The 18,059-nt window shown below is 44.7% G+C and overlaps 1 long non-coding RNA gene across 11 annotated transcripts in view; it reads left to right on the forward strand.

Annotated features, from left to right (window-relative positions):
• The window catches only part of LOC101693900, a 56,269-nt gene that overhangs the window by 11,546 nt on the left and 26,664 nt on the right, over positions 1 to 18,059 (forward strand). For 7 of the 11 annotated variants that reach the window (XR_001178464.2, XR_001178463.2, XR_001178465.2 and 4 more), the window contains 4 exons: positions 4,909 to 6,081; positions 6,215 to 6,351; positions 8,471 to 8,587; positions 14,444 to 14,610. This is a non-coding gene — a long non-coding RNA (uncharacterized LOC101693900). Of the gene's footprint in view, positions 1 to 4,908; positions 6,082 to 6,214; positions 6,352 to 8,470; positions 8,588 to 12,310; positions 12,414 to 14,443; positions 14,611 to 17,438; positions 17,505 to 18,059 lie in introns of all 11 variants that reach the window. The other 4 variants (XR_006607134.1, XR_006607130.1, XR_006607129.1 and 1 more) reach the window with 4 other exon arrangements.

Genomic DNA, 18,059 nt, shown 5'->3' on the forward strand with positions numbered 1-18,059 from the left:
ATGGAGGATGAGAACAGTGCGTTCACGCCATTTGACGAAGGCCCCAGGAATTCAGGTTCTGGCTTCGCTTAGCTGCCCAGGGTGTGCGAATAGCACACAGAGGGAGAGGAGACCATTCCCCACTTCCTCCTTCCTCCAGGACCCACCTTTGGCCCATTTATCATTGTGGCATCTCTCGCTGGCCTGAGATGAGGCCTCAGATGTCCACAGGGGCCCTCACAGAGAGAAGCAGACTGGGCAATCAACAGACACACTTTGCAGGTGCATTAATCACACGAGGACCATTCTCCCACTGACAGAAACAAGACCATTCTGCCTGTTTCTAAAGACATAGGCTCACTCGATTTATCTTTCATGTTCCCTCTTTTGATAGTGACCCAGATACAGAGAGCTGTTTTGGGGGGTTTGTCTTGTTTTGTTTTCATAAAGAAATTGACAATCTGAGCATGTTAATAACAGCCTCTGAAGAGTTTGGAACAATAGGGAGTGATAGAGTCACGTAGAGCTGACCAACATGTGTCCCATCTAAGAAGTTGAGCCACTCCTAAGCTCTGCTTGGGATGCCGTGAGGGACTGGCAGAAACAGAAATGCATCCCAGAGCTTTGGACTTTCATAAAGAATTTCCCAGCTGGGGCGCCTGGGTGGCTCAGTGGGTTAAGCCGCTGCCTTCGGCTCAGGTCATGATCTCAGGGTCCTGGGATCGAGTCCCGCATCGGGCTCTCTGCTCAGCAGGGAGCCTGCTTCCTCCTCTCTCTGCCTGCCTCTCTGCCTATTTGTGATCTCTCTCTGTCAAATAAATAAATAAAATCTTTAAAAAAAAAATAATAATTTCCCAGCTGTTAAACACTGGCTCGCAGTAACACACGTAGACGGATCAAAGCAATGGTGCGGAGAGGCGACGGGTGTGGGGTGTCTGCTCCACAGTGCCTTGGGGTACCACTAACATTATGAATTGGACACAATATCAAGGGTGACCCTGGAGCTGAGCAACACGGTGGCATGGATCCAAACCACAGTTAGCAAGGGACCTCTCTGTCTCTGAGCAGAGTCTCTAAGACCCTGGTGTCTCGACTTGAGTGTGCATGAAACCAGTGAGATGCGTGTTTCCAATGCGGAGCCCTGAGGCTCATTCCCTGAGCTTTTGAGGGGAGGCCCAGGAATTTGAATTAAGAAAAATTTTTTTAGTCATCTTCACTTTTTAGAAAAGCTTTGGCTTTACAGGAAAATTGGGAAGATATCACAAAGGAGTCCCATAAACCCTACATCTGCCTTCCTGTTATAACATCCTACATTGCTGTGGTCTATTGGTCACAATTAGGAAACCAGTATTGATACATCATGATGAACTAAAGTCCGTACTTTATTTAGACAGCTTTAGTTTTTACCTACTGTCCCATTTCTGTTCCAGGATCCCATCCAGGATGCCCCATTACATTGAGCATCATGTCTCCTTAGGCTCTTTTTGGCTGTGACAGTTTTCTGACTTTTCTTGTTTTCCATGACCTTGACAGTTTTGAGGAGTACTGGTGGAAATGTGCGGGGTATCCCTTCATTGGAACTTGCCTGATGTTCTTCTCATGAGAAGACTGAGGCTATATTGGCTATATATTGAGGCCATATTATTGGGGAAAATACCCACAAAGGTAAAATGCTATTTTCATCACACGATGTCAAGCATACGTACTATGAATCTGACTCATCAGTGCCTATGTTGACCCTGATCACCTGGTTGAGGCTGTTGTCAGTCAGGTTTCTCCACTGGAAAATTACCTGCTACCCCTTTCCTACCGTCCTGTCTGGAAGGAAGTCACTACGGGCAGCCCACCCTTGGGCCGGCAGTTATGTTCCACTTCTTTGAGGCTGTGGTATGTATATAAATTATTTGGAATTCTTCTGTACAGGAGATTTGTCTCTCCTCCCCCATTATTTATTCAACCATTTATTTATTTCAGTATAGACTCATGGAAATTTATTTTGTAAATTATAAATTTTATAATTTGGGTTATCCCTTCATTCGTTTTGTTGCTCGAGTTATTTCAAGCTTGGCCTCTGAGAGCTCTTTCAGTTAGCTCCTGTTTTGCACTGACATACCCCAATCGATGCGGGTTTTAAGTCGGCATTTTCTTTCTTTTTTTTCTTTTTTAAAAAAAGATTTTATCTATTCATTTATTTGAGAGACAGCATGAAAGAGAGAGAGATCACAAGTAGAGGGGAAGTTAGAGAGAGAAGCAGACTGCCCCCTGAGCAGGAAGCCCAAAGCAGGACTTGATCCCAGGACCCCAGGATCATGAGCTGAAAGCAGATGCTTAACCGACTGAGCCACCCACTCACGCTTGAGTCAGCATTTTCAAAAAGGTCCCAAGTGATTCTGGTGCTGGTGGTCCAAGGACTGCACACCGAGAAACCTGACTTGAGGGTGTGCTGTGAGCTCTGCTAACCACAGAATCCCACCCATTCATTGATCCCTTCAGCAACTGTCTACTGACCCATTCAGCAAACATAGGCTATTGTCCCCTGCCTCCTCCCGGCCAGGCCCTGTGCTGGATGCTGGGAATGCAGAGCTTGTCTGTGAATCAGACTTGGGTGGACATTCTATGGGGGAAATAAAGATGTGGTTAACAAAAGAGGAAAAGGGTTCCTGCCAACCCTTTGACTCATCCTTAGCTTCCCAGACGGCTTTTCTAGAGAAAAGAATGTATTAAGAATTGAGAGAAAAACTGAGAGAAAGTACAAGGGATAGAGCAGAACAGGAGACGTTGGAGGGGTTGGGCTCAAAAACACCCATGGAAGAACAGAAAGAAATGCCTTATCCTCTGAGACTGAGAAAAGGCAGTTGGCTCTAGAAATTTTTATAGATTGGCTGGTGTTGGGGGAGACATGTTTGAGGTCACCTAAATGACTTTAATTTTATTTCTTCTAAAAGAATGATTTGTTTGTTTTAGAGAGACAGAGAGAGTGCACAAGCAGAGGGAGAGGGAGAAGCAGACTCCCTGCTGAGCAAGGAGCCAGATGCGGGACTAGATCCCAGGACCCCGAGGTCATGACCTGAGCCAAAGTCAGACTCTTAACTGAATGAGCCACCCAGGCACAGCTTTAATTTTCTGAGTGAAACAGGAGGCCAGGTCATCCTTACTAGGGGGAGGGGCCTGGAAGCACAGAGGCTGGAAGGCATTAAAGTTTTGAAATAGCGGTTGGGGCTGCATCAATTAGAATCAAGCCAGAAGACTAAAACTACAGTAATAACTATTCCTACAGTAATAACTTGAAAAGAGAGAATTAAACATAAAGAATTGTTAATCTACTCCAGGACAACCCAAGACACCACAGAGGAGACCGCTACCAGCTCTTGGGATAGGCAAACAAAGGGAAATGTCTGGAATCGTTAAAATATTACGACTTAGAAGAGTGTTCCCCTGGGACTGGAACCCCGTCATCAGGGGAGCGGGTGCTGGCCGGTCGGTGAAGGTCAAGAGCGAGATGTTGCAGATCTGCAAGTGCGGGACCACCTGGACGCAGGGTTCGGCTCCTACTGCAGGAAGGCCCTGCCTCTCCTGGGGGGAGAGGCATTGCTGGGGGGTATTGCTCAGAGGAATCACAAGCAAAAGGGAGGTCCCAGGGCCCTTGTTCTTCCTCCAGGCTTGTAGCCTTCCTGCAGCACCCAAACTGGTAGAGCCCAATGCACGGTTTGCCAGCTCTCAGCCTAGCACCACGAAGCTAAGTAGAGAAGCATAGGTTTGGGATGGAGAGACGATGAAGGTCATGGGCCACCTCTCAACCGTGTGAGTGACATTTAGGGACTAAATACACTTGCAGGTCTGTACACTGGCTGAAATTTTTTCCTCCCTCATTGGCAAATCATTTCTTGTTCTCCTACTCCTCCGCCATATTGGAGATTTCTTCTCATTTCCAGGGTCAACCGCTAATTCCCGTGGTTGCTTAATCCCTTCCAGAAAGTCTTGATGGACCATCTGGTTGAAAAGGAACCAAAGGGTTCCCCCCATCGACCCAACAAATGGAAAAACAAAATGTGGTGTATACATGTGAGGGGTTATTATAATTCAGCCATAAAAATGAAGCAAATTCTGACACGTGCTACAACGTGAATGAACCACGAGGAGGGCATTACAGAAGCCAGTCTTAAAAAGAGAAAGACTGTATGCTTCTGCTTCTTTGGGGGCACCTAGAGTAGTCACTTTTATAAAGACAGAGAATAGAATGTGGTTGGCAGGGCACGGTGGGGAGGGGAAATGGGGAGTTCATGTTGAATGGATACTGAGTTTCAGTTTTGCAAGATGAAGAGCGATCTCTAGGTGGTGGTGGGGGAGGCTTGCTCAACAGTATGAAAGTACCTGATGCCATAACTGTACACTGAGAAATGATTAAGATGGTGAATTTTGTATTATATGCATTTTACCACAATGAAAAAAAATATTTTTAAAACAGGACCAAAAACAAGGTTACAGCTGGAGGGAATGGGTGGGTAGCCCCTGGCCTGGTGGGTCACATGTCTCTAGTTGGTGATTCATTCCTCAACTCAGCTTCGTGAGCGGCTTTTTCCAGGCCTTGCTTCATAAGTTCCAATGAGCGTGTGTCCTGCTTTGCTCTGCTGCACACATACCCCCGGATGTGTAAGCACAGAAGCGGGCCTCTCCCCTTGTCCCAGTGGCTGATACTACAAGCCAATACATATATTTTTAACCCAAATTGTCTTTTTTTTTCTTAGAATTTTTTTCTAAGATTTTGTTTTGCAGGAATCTCTGCACCCAACTGGGGCTCGAACTCACAACCCCAAGATCAGGAGCTGCACACTCCACCAACAGAGGCAGGCAGGCAGCCCCTAGTAGCTAATACTGAGTATTTACAGTATGCCAGTCATGTGTACTAACCAGAACAAACTTCCGTTGTAGACAGTGTTCTCATCTCCATATTCCGGATGGATGAGGAAACCAAAGCTCTGAGAGGTTGTGACTCGCCTCAGGTCACCAACTGTTAAGTGGCAAAGCCAGGACTGATCCCGCTGCCCAGGCAGAGCCTGCACCACAACCACTGTACTCTACCGCCCCCTAGTGGGTCCTGGTCTAACGGTGTTTCCCCAACACAGCACTCAGGTAGGAGCACCCCGGTGTCCCTCCCCACTGGGCAAGAAGGCATTTTGTAGTCCCTCCTCTCAGCCCTGGCACCACACTGGCTGTGTATGGCCAGGGGTAGCCCGGTAGCCCTGGCCTCAGGCACTCACCCCCAAAAAGCAGCCTTGGGTGGGGCAGTTGTCATGTGTTGGTTACAATGTTTCATCCCTTCCTGCAGGAGCCTCTCTGATGTTAGGGTTTCCCTAAGTCTCTTTGGTTGTGTTGATCTTTGCAACCATGAAGAAACTCCTGGATTTCTAGATCCCAGCTATACAAAGTGGTTTCCAAAGTCGACAACTCTCCCAGTGTCTTGATCTGAGTGGCATGTGTGGGGTTGTGAGTGGGGGATCTACCCTTGGAGAAGCGCCTTTTCCACTACACACAAGCCCTTGGGGGTGTCTTCGGGATTTCGGGCCAAGAAGTCCTGGTCCAGTGGGCGACACCGATACCATTTGTTGTTTGATCCAGGATTCACACATTGCATTTGGTGGCTCTGTATGTTTAGTCTCTTTTGACCTAAAATAATCCTTCCTCCCACCTGATAGATGATTGTTGTGTCTCACGGAACTTTTTGGGAGAGTCCTAGTGAGTTGTTGTAGATGGTCTCCGCTTTTGTCTAATAGTTTCTCCATGGTTGGATTCAGGTTAAATATTTCTGGCAAGAATACTTTGTAGATGACATTTTATACTTACTGTCTTTTATACTTATTGTCTTATATTACAAGGCACAAAAAAAATCCTCATTTGGGAATGACACACTCAACAAAAATATATATTGATGGCGTGTCGCATGGGGGTCGAGAACTCTGCTGGGCAACTAGGATGCCTGGGTGCCGCTGATAGGATTATGAGGGAAGAGATAACAAAACAAAACAAAACAAAACCCCACAGGGGCAGGCTTACAGATTGGGAATCAGCTTGGCTACACAGAACAGAAAACTCAACTCACAGTAGGTAAGCCAAACAGAGGTTTTGGTTTTGGTTTTGGTTTTAATTTTGTATTTTGTATCCTAGCAACCACAGGTCCGGCACTGATACAATAGCTTCACCGTATTCTCTTTCTCTCTTTCTGATCTGCCGTCATTAGGGGATTTCTATAGTTGCCACGGATCCATGGCTTCTGACCCGCCACCCGGGACATTTGATCTTCCAGGGAGGAAGGAGAAAAGGGGCATGCCTACCGCCTGCTCAGCTTTGAAGTAGTTTTCCCAAAACCAGGACCCGGTAATTCTGCCCACATCTCATTGGTTAGGACTGTGTCACATGGTGAACTGGGAACAGGGCTACCCTTCACAAAAACAGTACTCCTGCCCCTGGTAGCTCAGCAGTTAAGAGTCTGCCTTGGGCTCAGATCAGGATCCCAGGGTCCACAGATCAAGTCTGGGATGGGGCTCCCTGCTCAGTGGGGGGGAATCTGCTTCTCCCTCTGCCCTTGCCCCATGTGTGCATGCTCTCTCTCTCTCTCTCTTTCCCTAAATAAACAAATAAATAAAATATTTTTAAAAAACCAAAAAACAGGGCGCCTGGGTGGCTCAGTGGGTTAAGCCACTGCCTTCGGCTCAGGTCATGATCTCAGGGTCCTGGGATCGAGTCCCGCATCGGGCTCTCTGCTCAGCAGGGGGCCTGCTTCCCTTCCTCTCTCTCTGCCTGCCTCTCTGCCTACTTGTGACCTCTCTCTGTCAAATAAATAAATAAAAATCTTAAAAAAAGACAAAAAACAAAAACAGGGCTCTATTAGTAAGGAAGAGAGAATAGATATTAGGTAGGCAATTGGCAGTCTTTGTCATGGAGATTAACAAAGAGTTTTAATGGCTGGAGAGATAGCTACACAGATTAAACATGAAAATCGAAAAGTTCCCACCAATTTAGGGAAAACCTGATGGTTCTGTAGCCATGATAACAAGTAACCACTAGAACCTGTTTTATATCCATTCAATTGATCAATGACATCTTGTCCCAGTGAACCTGCTTTTACAAGTTAACCAATTAGTTCAACCCCTATCTTATGAAAACAAGCCAGTGAGAAATTGGCTCACTTTAATAAACATAACTGATTCCCAACCGATCGATAAAAACTCAGCCAGCAACCACACTTCTCCAGATGATGGCAACCCCCTCTTGCCTTGGAAAGACTCTGAACCCAGAGTTCACGTTCCCAAGAACCCTATGTAAGTCAACATGTGCTCCGCACGGAGAGACTGAGTCTAGCCAGCATAGCACTTCGCCGTTCTATAAGCAATGTGCTCGGCTTTGTTTTCTTATTTCAAGTTTCAAGTGTGGTCCTGTTATAATAAAACCAGAATCGTATTTTTAAATTTGTCTGTGTCCTCATGGAGGACGCATTCCCCAAGCAAAGCCTTTAAACATCTCCATCCATAGCCTCAATGGACAAGACTCCAAAGCCAACAAACACGTCTGCAAACATCCAGCTGCACAGGATGACGGAGAAACGCAAAACAAAGACCCAGAGCACCTGGTGTAGGGGAACCATCCAGAGCGTTGCCAGTTACAGGTGATCTGTTTACAGTGCACCTCTCGCTCACTGTTAGGAAAGAGAGGATGGAGGCAGGACACTAACTCAGAAGTTTAGGGCAGGAGTAGGAACGCTCGGGTCTATGCGCCAGTCCATCTCCCCTCCTCCCCACCCGTGCCCCAGCTCCAGCCGTGTATTTAATATTTTTAAATGGGTTACATTTGGGGCAGGGGAATAGCCTTTTTGTTGTGGTGGTTGTGGTAGCAAATGACACCTAACATGAAATTTACCATTTTGACAGTGTTCGTGTGTGCAGTTCAGTGGCATTAAGTCCGTTAGCAGTGCCGTGTGACAGTCCTAAAATATTATTTCAAGATTTATCCATGTTGTAGCACGTGTCAGACTTTCCTTCCTCTAAAGGCTGCATAATATTCCGTTGTATGGATATACCACACTTTGTTTATCCATTTATCTTATTGGGGAACACAGGGGTTGTTTTCACCTTTTGGCTGCTGTGAATAATGCCGCTAGGAACACTGGTCCACAGGCAGAGGTGTTGTGTTTTAAATTTATATTAGCAACTACATAATACTCTCTCTTGCTTGCCTCTTGGCACTTCAGGTCTAACATAGTTACTATCTGGCACTCAGCAGGAGAAGCTTGCCCACCCCCAGTTTAAGGGAGGGCTTCAGGACAGAGAGTGATCCTGGCAGAAGTCCATTCAGAGTGGCTTGTTGAATGAGGAGGAAGGAAGAGTTGGTATCTACCGAGAATGAATGTGTGGGGCTTGCATTTTTTTGTTGTTGTTGTTAGGACTGCCCTAACAAAGTACCGGGTGGTGTGAAACAACAAAAATTTATGTCTTAACAGTTCTGGAGGCTGGAAGTCCTAGATCCAGGGGTCAGCAGGATTGGTTTCCTCAGGGATCTCTCCCTCCTTGCTTTGTGGATGACTGTTTGCTCCCTGTATCTTCACATGGTCTTCCCGGTGAGTTCCCGTGTCTTAATCTCCTGTTCTTACGAGGACACCAATCATCCCATTAAGGTGGGATTAGGGCCCACCAGAATGACCTTATTCAGCCTTAATTACATCTCTGAGAGCCCTATCTTCAAATATAGTAACATTCTGAGCCGCTGGATGGAGGTTACAGCTTCAACACGAAAATTTCGAGGGAACACAATTCAGCCCGTAACAGAGCCCGCACTCCACCCGGGAGGTACCAGGCCTTTCAAAGGCCAACAAATTCTTAACGCAACCTGGTAGTGATGGTGTTGGAAGTGAGGAAAGAGACTGATATGCTCTTGCCTTCATAAATATTGGCTCAGAAACTGGGTAGGTCTGAGTCTGCTGACAGAGAAACCTCACCACCATAGGGCTTGCTGAGGACAAGCGCAAAGGACTTCCTTTTTTGACAGAATGTATTTTTGTAGCATTTCCTAGGTTTTTTTTCTTGTGACAATAAAGAGTACCCAAAGAGAGAGGGAGAGAGAGAGAAAGAAAACCCATTATAATTTTAGCAGCAATTAACCTGAATTCACGTAAGAGTGCTTCTGCTCCTCTGAAAGCCACCTCTGCTGCAAAGGTGTCCAGCCCAGGTTTTCTGTTGGGAATCCTGCCCCCAGCCACTTCTCTGCCCTGAGAACATTGTTACCACCATCACCCCTACCCACAGTTATCTCCCGTCTATCTCAAAGAAAAAAAAAAGTCATGACTAGAGGACACTTTAAAGGAACATGACCAGATAGACTTTGGCTTAACCCACTGAGCCACCCAGGTGCCCCTCCAGATAGACTTTGGGACCCAGAAGTGACCTGCCACTCATTGGACAGGTGGGGCCAAAGTCATGTCACATTTTTCTTTTTTCTCTTTGGCTCAGAGGCAAAAAATACTACAGTTTCTGACCTATGACAGGAAAAAGGAAAAAAAAATAAAGAAAAGAAATGAAACCCAGCCCACAGGTCCCCACACTTCAATCCCCCCACAGACAAAGCAAGAATAGACCCTTTGAAATGTTTAGAACAAAAATTTTCACACGGACTGACCTTGTTTCATTGGAGGACACCGCAGCAGATTCCAGTCAGATGAATTGAAAGCAGCAGCAGTGATAAAAGATACAGTTGCAAGAATTAGCTTCATAAAACAATCCTTTTGAAATACCATGAAGCCAGCAAATAGTTCTAGTGCCCCCAAAAGTGGTTTGGAAAATGTAGAATGGTTTCTTTAAGGTAGTGGTTCTTGACATAAGGGAAGGAGCTACTTACTTCGGATCTAGATTTAAGCACAGTGGGTTAGATATTAAAAATAAAAGACTCAGGGGCACCTGGCTGGCTCGGTTGGAAGAGCACATGACTCTTGGTCTCTGGGTCCTGAGTTCGAGCCCCATGTTGGGTGTAGAGATTACCTAAATAAATCAATACAAATAAACTTTAAAAAAAAAAAATGAAAGATTGAGGCAACCAGTATATACTTTCAGACACTCAATGCCACTAGCAGACTGTGTGTTCTCCTTGGATGTGCAACACCCTCCTTTCCAGAATATTCTCTGTTCTTTGTCCCCTGTAACTGCTGTTTTCAGCAGCATTTCCTTTGACTGCATTTCCTTGGACTCTTCTGCTGCCACCAGCTTCTCCTTGTCCAGACCTCATTTGCTTCTTTCAACTTCCAGATTCTATATCATCTCCTATTCGAACCTCACATCCCCTGTGGAAGGAAGTACCAGTGCCCCCAAAACTGAGTCCTAGACTTAGAGGCTGGTACATTGCCTCTAGACCTAGATGAGGTGGCTCGTCTAGGTCCGACCCACAGAGAGGTCACTCCCTTTATCAGGTGACTTTATGCAGTGTCCGTTGTGTAGTTTGGATCTGTGCTCAGTACAGTTAGATTCCATTATTGCAGAGACAGACTAGACCTAGCACGACTTTAGAGGGTGGCAGTGGAGATGAATGGGTATGTGCATCTGCAAGTCTATTAGGAAACACCCAGTTGCCCCTAAATTGCCCCACAGCAGTTTACCAATTTATACACCCCCGAGCAGTAAGTGATATTGCCCGTGATATACTCGTCAATAGTTGGCATTGTCAGATTTTTAGATTTATGCCAGTCTGGTGGGTATAAAATGGGATCTTTTGCAGATTAAAATTTACATTTGTCTAAATTACTGATGAGGGGCGCCTGGGTGGCTCAGTGGGTTAACATCTTTTCATGATCTCAGGGTCCTATCGGGCTCGCTGCTGCGGGGAGCCTGCTTCCCTCTCTCTCATTCAGTGATTTCTCTCTGTCAAATAAATAATAAATAAATGTCTATTTATTAAAAAAATAAATTACTGATTTTGAACATGGTCATATGTTTATTGCTCATTCAGGCTTCCTCTAATGAGAAATGTCTATTTATTTCACCTGATCATTTTTCTACTGGTTATATGTCTTTCTCTTACTAATCTATAGGAACATGTGTGTACACACACACACACACACACACACACACACACACAGTGTCCTTCTTCTCTTATCTAGTTTTCTCTCAACATTCCCTTTCTAGATAATCTCATCCAAGTCCGTGGCTATAAATAACATCTGGAGGTCGAACACCACCAACTTCTTATCTTTACCCTTTTCATATCTCTCAGGATCCCCATCAATGTCACCTCCATAGAGACCATCTGATGCAAAATATCAGTACCTGTAATTCTCTATACATTTACCTTGCTTTATTTTCTGTTCGAAGCATCATCAGTCACCAGTCATCTCCTGACCTTATATTAGAAATCTATTCTATATTGTTTGTCCAACACTCAAACATATATGGCATAGACTTTGAATTGTTTGCTGATGCATCTAAATAACTAAGTACCGTGGCCAATGTATCCTAGATGCACAATAAGCATTTGTAGTAAAAGAAGCAATGATCACCATCATTTAATGTAACACTTGATAGCCTCTAAAGATCCTTTATATGCATTATGTTTCTCCTAGCATCAATTTAATCCTCAGAGACATGATTTTTTAAAAGATTTTATTTATTTGAGAGAAAGTACATGCACGTACATTTGCATGTGCACGTGCACGCAAGCATGAGGTAGGGGGTGGAGAGAGAGAGGGAAGCAGGCTCCCCACTGAGCAGGGAGCGTGATGCAGGGCTCGATCCCAGGACCCTGGGATCATGACCTGAGCAGAAAGCAGACCCTTAACCAGCTGAACCACCCAGGTAATCCCTCAGAGGCATGATTTTGCCTATATTTGTGAATATCCACAATATCTCTTCCTTTGGAGGTCTCTTAAAATGTTTTACTCAGAACACACGTTATTCCCAGTTCTATGCAGTATTAAGCATGTGACTGTCCCTTGAGGAGATTAAACTGTAACATCTCTTAGATGACTTCAGGCCCTGACCTCTGTCATTCAGTTGTCCCTATAAAAGGGATATAGTTGTGAGAATGCAACAAGCAATTCAGATGAGTTTACCTTCGAAGGTATTTGAATGTTAAATCTCAAAAATTCCAGGGCTAGTAGATGAGTGGTTCTCACACATTTCTTCTCAGCCAGAATACAAACCCACGGGCTACTCTTTTATACAACCATAAACATTTTTTGTTAGAAGCAAAAGACTAGAGTATTGGGATAATATTAGAACACATTTTTATTCACCGTAACTGCCAGAGTCCCATTCCCCATTGACATAGGGTTATCTAACAGACATGGTCTTTGCTTCAGAACCCCTCCAGGAGATGTACAGACATTATCCAGACCTCCACGCACCTTATGTTACTGCTAAGCCGGTGAATCTACGTAGCTGAACCATAAAAATACACATTTGGTGAGTCTGAGCAACCGGAGAAATGTACTCACTTACTATCCCTACTGAGAGTTTTTGAACCTAATACACATGAATTTGGCCACTTCACTTTGGTCAGATTACTAGCACTCTGGCTCATTCCACAACACAAACAGAATGAATTTGTGCATATCTCTCCCTGAAGACATAAACAGGGAACTTGAGGCTGACATTAAAATAGATTTCTCGTTCTCTGAGAACTCAGTGGCTGTTTGTGTTATCGAAAGTTCTAGCCCCGTGGGTCAGGCTCTCCTGGGTGCTGACAGCTGACAATCTTCAAAGCACACATTCAAGACAATGTGGGAAAGATTCTGGCACTTTGCAGAGAGGCAGTGAAGCTCTAAGGCCTGTTGACAGAGCTGTTGAAGGCGGGTGGCAAACTAAAGCGGGGAGCACAGAACAGTCAAAGCTTCTTATCAGCGACACAGCTAACTGTCCTCACAGAAATCTCCTGCAGAGGTGGTTAGACTTAATGACACTGATAATGAAACAGAAACTGGATCAAGAGGAGTGCTTAGCCCTGGGGGCTACAAAAGCACAACACTAATCTTAAATAAATTCGAAAACAGTAGCTGTATCTAGTGCTCTGGATATTCAGGGTTTAGACACGAGATACCTGTCACCTAGAAAGTCCCAGGAACTTTACCAGATTCTCAGAGGTATGATGTACATTAGTCAGGAGAGGCTCAGGGCCATAACATGCAATAGGCAAATCTAACTGGCTTACCAAGGACAAGTCACAATCCAAGATGGCGGGTGTGGGGCAAAGAGCTCTGCTCCACATGGTCATTCAGCGACTCAGGCTTCACTTACGTGGATCCTTCCATCTTCTGGAGCCCTAGACTACTCAGAAGATTCTCTGCATCCAACCAACAGACAAGGGAGAAGGGCTCTTAGAGAATCCAAGGAGAGATTAGGGACCACATTCTACTGGCCAAGACTAGTTACATGACCACCTCTACACAGTGGGGACTTGGGAGGTGCAGGCTAGCTGTGTAGCTGGATACCAGTAAGCACCAGCAGCCTCGTTACAAGCGTTCGACGAATGAAAAAAATAAAACTCAGTTTTCCTTTTATTTTTTTTAAAGATTTTATTTATTTATTTGACAGACAGAGATCACGAGTAGGCAGAGAGGCAGGCAGAGAGAGAGAGAGAGGAGGAAGCAGGCTTCTTGCTGAGCCCAGAGCCCGATGCGGGGCTCGATCCCAGGACCCTGAAATCATGACCTGAGTTGAAGGCAGAGGCTTTAACCCACTGAGTCATCCAGGTGCCCCTGAAACTCAGTTTTGAAAACAGACTTGTTAGCAGTGCCTTGGTGGCTCAGACAAGTAAGTGTCTGACTCTTGATTTCAGCTCAGGGCATGATTTCAGAGTCGTGAGATGGAGCCCCACATCGGGCTCTGCACTCAGCACAGAGTCTGCTTGTCCCTCTCCCTCTGCTCTTTCCCCCCATTCTCTCTCAAATAAATAAATAAATGAAATCAAAAAGAGAAGGAAAGAGGAGGAAGGAAGGAAGAAGGAAGGAAGGAAGGAAGGAAGGAAGGAAGGAAAAGAGAAAAGAAAAGAAAAGAAAAAAGAAAACAGACTTGTTAAATGGCTTCCTGGTCACACAGCTAGACTGTACCTCCCAAGTCTTTTTTGAGAAAAGCCAAAAAGGACTGAACTTCAAAGCAGATTCTTTAAGAGGTCATGTATTTAATTCAAGTAGTGCTGTCTCTTTTCAAAAATGTTCTTTGGGCCCCCACTTTTGGAATTTCCTCCAGAAACAGCACAGAAGCTCAGTTCCACATTGTCATCCTGGGTTAGGCCAATCCTCAAAAGACTGAATTTATGCATCCTATGAATGATACCCCTCATTGATATCCATCAATTTAATATTTGCGTCCAATGAAAATGCCTTCAATTGCTTAGATTTTACATAGTCAGAAAGTATAAATAAAATAATTCTCTGCAAGGTACAAATGAATAAAGATAGATTAATCTTCCCAGAATTAATCTGTATTCTTTGCAGCGATGTCAGCAACATGGTGAAGTAGTCTTCTGCTGTCTTCTTTGGGAGAAACTCCGATTTTGACAGCTGCCCACGGATGAGAATGCTTTGGGGAAGTCTAGGAGTTCAGCAGAGAAGCTCCAGCACATCATTGAAGAAAAAAAATCAGGACTGGACACATGAAAATGGTAAGAGGAACAATTTTCTTTTACCCACATTGCTCCTCTTCCAAAGTGGCACAGCTCAGTGACAAGAGAGACCGTGCCAGCTGGCTGGCAACTTCTCCCGGTGGGGTGGGGGGGAGTGAAGAACTATCTGAGTGAACGCCTGGCTTCCCGAGCTGTGTGGAGAGACCCGCTTCTGTCTCCCTCCACCCAGAACGCTGAGGTGAGCTGCGCGACTGGGAGAGGCTGGGAGAACAGAGGTCTGGGCTCTCGGGGGGCAGCAGAGGGACAGGGATCCTACTAAGCCTACTAACTGCTTCTAGAAGTCCATCAGGGAGCCCACCCAGGAGCCACTGGGGACACCTCCCCTGCAGATCCGTACAGATATGGCAGCAAGGCCAAGATTGTTCCAAGTACTGCCGGTGCACAAGAAGTACCGGACTGCAAGTCCGAAAACCAAGGGTTAGCTCAGTCCGAAGGGACACCAAGGCCCACCCCTGTGAAATGAGAGCTGACCATTTCCTTTATTGCAACACAGCACAAGCAGAATGCTTGTAGATCAGTCATCCCCAAACTTCTTCAAGCCATGTTCTTTCACGTACGGGCTCCTTCAAGGGGTCCCTTTCCCTCAGAGATCTCTATGCTCTGTTCCTGATCAGCCCTTCCACGCTGAGCTCCAGGAGCTCTCCTGCCACGTCCTGTGTTCAAATATACCTGATAACGCTCTCTCTGTGCTCACTCCTCACCGTCTGCCTCTGTGCTCTCCCTCCTCCCTCCTTCGAGAATGAACCTCACCACCCTCTCTCACATTCACCAGGGGAAATCCTATCTATCGCTCAAGGTCCAGGAAAAAGGCCTCTTCCTCTGTGGAAATTCTCCTGACCTGTCTGAATCTCCCTAACTCTTGGGGACCCTCCCTTCTGCCACGTACTTCGTTACTTACCTTCTTTGTTTTTTCTGTGACCCTAGAAGAAGTGATGTTTCTCTTAATGCTCTATGTATCTCCTTCAACTTTCTGTTCCCCATACAGCCTAGGAAGATGACTTTTACCTAGGGAAAATACAGTAAGGATTTACATGAATCCTTCTTAAAATGAAGCAAGTTAATGATATCAATATTTGTCAACAGAAAACAACTTTCACAGGGCGCCTGGGTGGCTCAGTGGGTTAAAGCCTCTGCCTTTGGCTCGGGTCGTGATCCCAGAGTCCTGGGATCGAGCCCCACATCTGGCTCTCTGCTCAGTGGGGAGCCTGCTTCCTCCTCTCTCTCTCTCTCTGCCTGCCTCTCTGCCTACTTGTGATCTCTGTCTGTCAAATAAATAAATAAAAATCTTTAAAAAAAAAACTTTCACTTGTAACACTATGTTTTAGATTCTGTGTTAATAACTTTTCATGTATTATGTCATGTAATTGTCATGTAGATATTTCTATATAAATAACATTTATTTTCAGTTTGCTTAGCTATTTTATAACTTTTATATTTGGCTACTGTAGGTATAAATTAATAACTCATTAACTTGCCATGTAGGAGTTGCCAAATTAAAATAAATTATCAGGGGCACCTGGGTGGCTCAGTCAGTTAAGCATCTGCCTTCGGCTCAGGTCATGATCCCGGGTCCTGGGTTCAAGCCCCGTGCTTCTCCCTCTCTATTTGCCCCTCCGCACTGCTCATGCTTGCTCAATCTCTCTCTCTTTCTCAAATAAATAAATAAAATACTTTTTAAAAAATAAAATAAAATCAATTATCAGAGCAAGTGCAATATAAACTTTCCCATTTAGGTAGGCCCATGTTTAGGAATTTCATATTTTTTTGGTTAAAAAAGGCTTTTAAAATATATGTATATTTTATTTATTTTGAGAGAGAGAGAGTGAGAGCAGGCAAGCAGAGAGAGAGAGAATCCCAAGCAGATTTTACGCTGAGTGCAGGGCCAACGTGGGGCCAATCCTAAAATCCTGAGATTATGACTTGAGGTGAAATCAAGAGTTGGATGCTTAACTAACTAGGCCACCCAGGGGCCCCTGATTTAAGAAGGCTCTCATTAAAAAGTACATTGGTAGTGGGGCACCTGGCTGGCTCAGTGGGTAGACACAAGACACTTGATCTCAGGGTCAGGGTATGAGCCCCACATTGGGTGTAGAGTTTACTTGAAGAAGAAACACAATACATTGGTAGTTAAAAGAATCAGTGTATATTAATCAAATGATAACACATAGGGGAGGGGTGACAATTAATAAAATCAAGGAATGTATTTTTTGTGGATTGTACCTATAACAACAAAAACAAAACCCAGTATTTTTTTTCATTAGATCATGACTATCCATTATTTTTTTTAAAGTGGCTTTTAAAGAAAAATTGTAGTGAATTCCTGCTCGTGAGAAGAATTCTTTTCCTGCCCTATGCTTCCCACTGCTAACATAGGGCACAGGCCAAATTTTTGACCTCTTGCCCTTGAAAGCATTCTCTTAATCACATTCTTAGTTATTCTGTCTGCAAGTCAGAAAATGGATTTCTATTTTATCATGCAAGCCACGGCAATACTCCTTGAAACTGTTGATTTTTATAGTCAGGCCTAATCACCAAGTTCACTGTCTGGTCATCACCAAGGAGGTGGTTTAACCCCTTGCTCACTCATTATGGCTAAGTTTCTGCAGTAAATATTTCTTTTATTGTGGGAAAATATAGATGACATAAAATTTACATATTAATCATTTCTAGGTATACAATTTAGTGGCAGTAAGTACATTGGTGGATGGTTCTTCAACCATCACCACCATCCACCCCCACGACATTTTCATCAGCCCAGACCCTGTATACCCATTAACCAGTAACTCTGCATTTCTCCCTCCCACTAGGGAGCAACCTGGCACCCACCATTCAACTGTGTGTCTCTGTGAATTTGACTATTCTAGGTACCTCATGTAAGTAGAATCAAGCACTAAATATTTTTAAATGATCTCCTTCCTTAAAGACAAAACAAAAAACCCTCCCAAAAAACGAAAAACATCATGTGTTACATAAATCTTAAGCATCTTTGATTTTACAGATTGGCTGAGTTTATTGAAAAGCCTAAATAAATCCCCTCTGTCCTGGGGCTCGTGGTTGGCTCAGTCCTTTGAGCATCCAACCCTTGGTTTCAGCTCAGGTCCAGTGGGTCCCAAAATCAAGCCCCATGTTGGGCTCCATGCTCAGCAGGAGTCTGCTTGGACATTCTCTCCCTCACGTGCGCTCTCTCTCTCTCTCAAGTAAATAAAATCTTTAAAAAAAAAAAAAATCCCCTCCATCCCTCAAAATAGGATTTCGGATGAGGGATTAGTGAACCTGTATCTATACCAAAGCTTCATCAGCATAGGCTAGAGCCACTTGGAGTTTCTAGAGAGGGTTCGCTTCCCCGTCCTAGGGGAGATAATCCCAAGAATTCTGGAATTTCCTCTATCTCTAGGAAAGAAGTTGATGCCTTTTAATTGTAAAAGTAA

Source organism: Mustela putorius, unplaced genomic scaffold, assembly GCF_011764305.1.
Source record: "Mustela putorius furo isolate JIRA1106 unplaced genomic scaffold, ASM1176430v1.1 tig00000551_pilon_pilon_pilon, whole genome shotgun sequence".
NCBI lineage: Eukaryota > Metazoa > Chordata > Mammalia > Carnivora > Mustelidae > Mustela > Mustela putorius.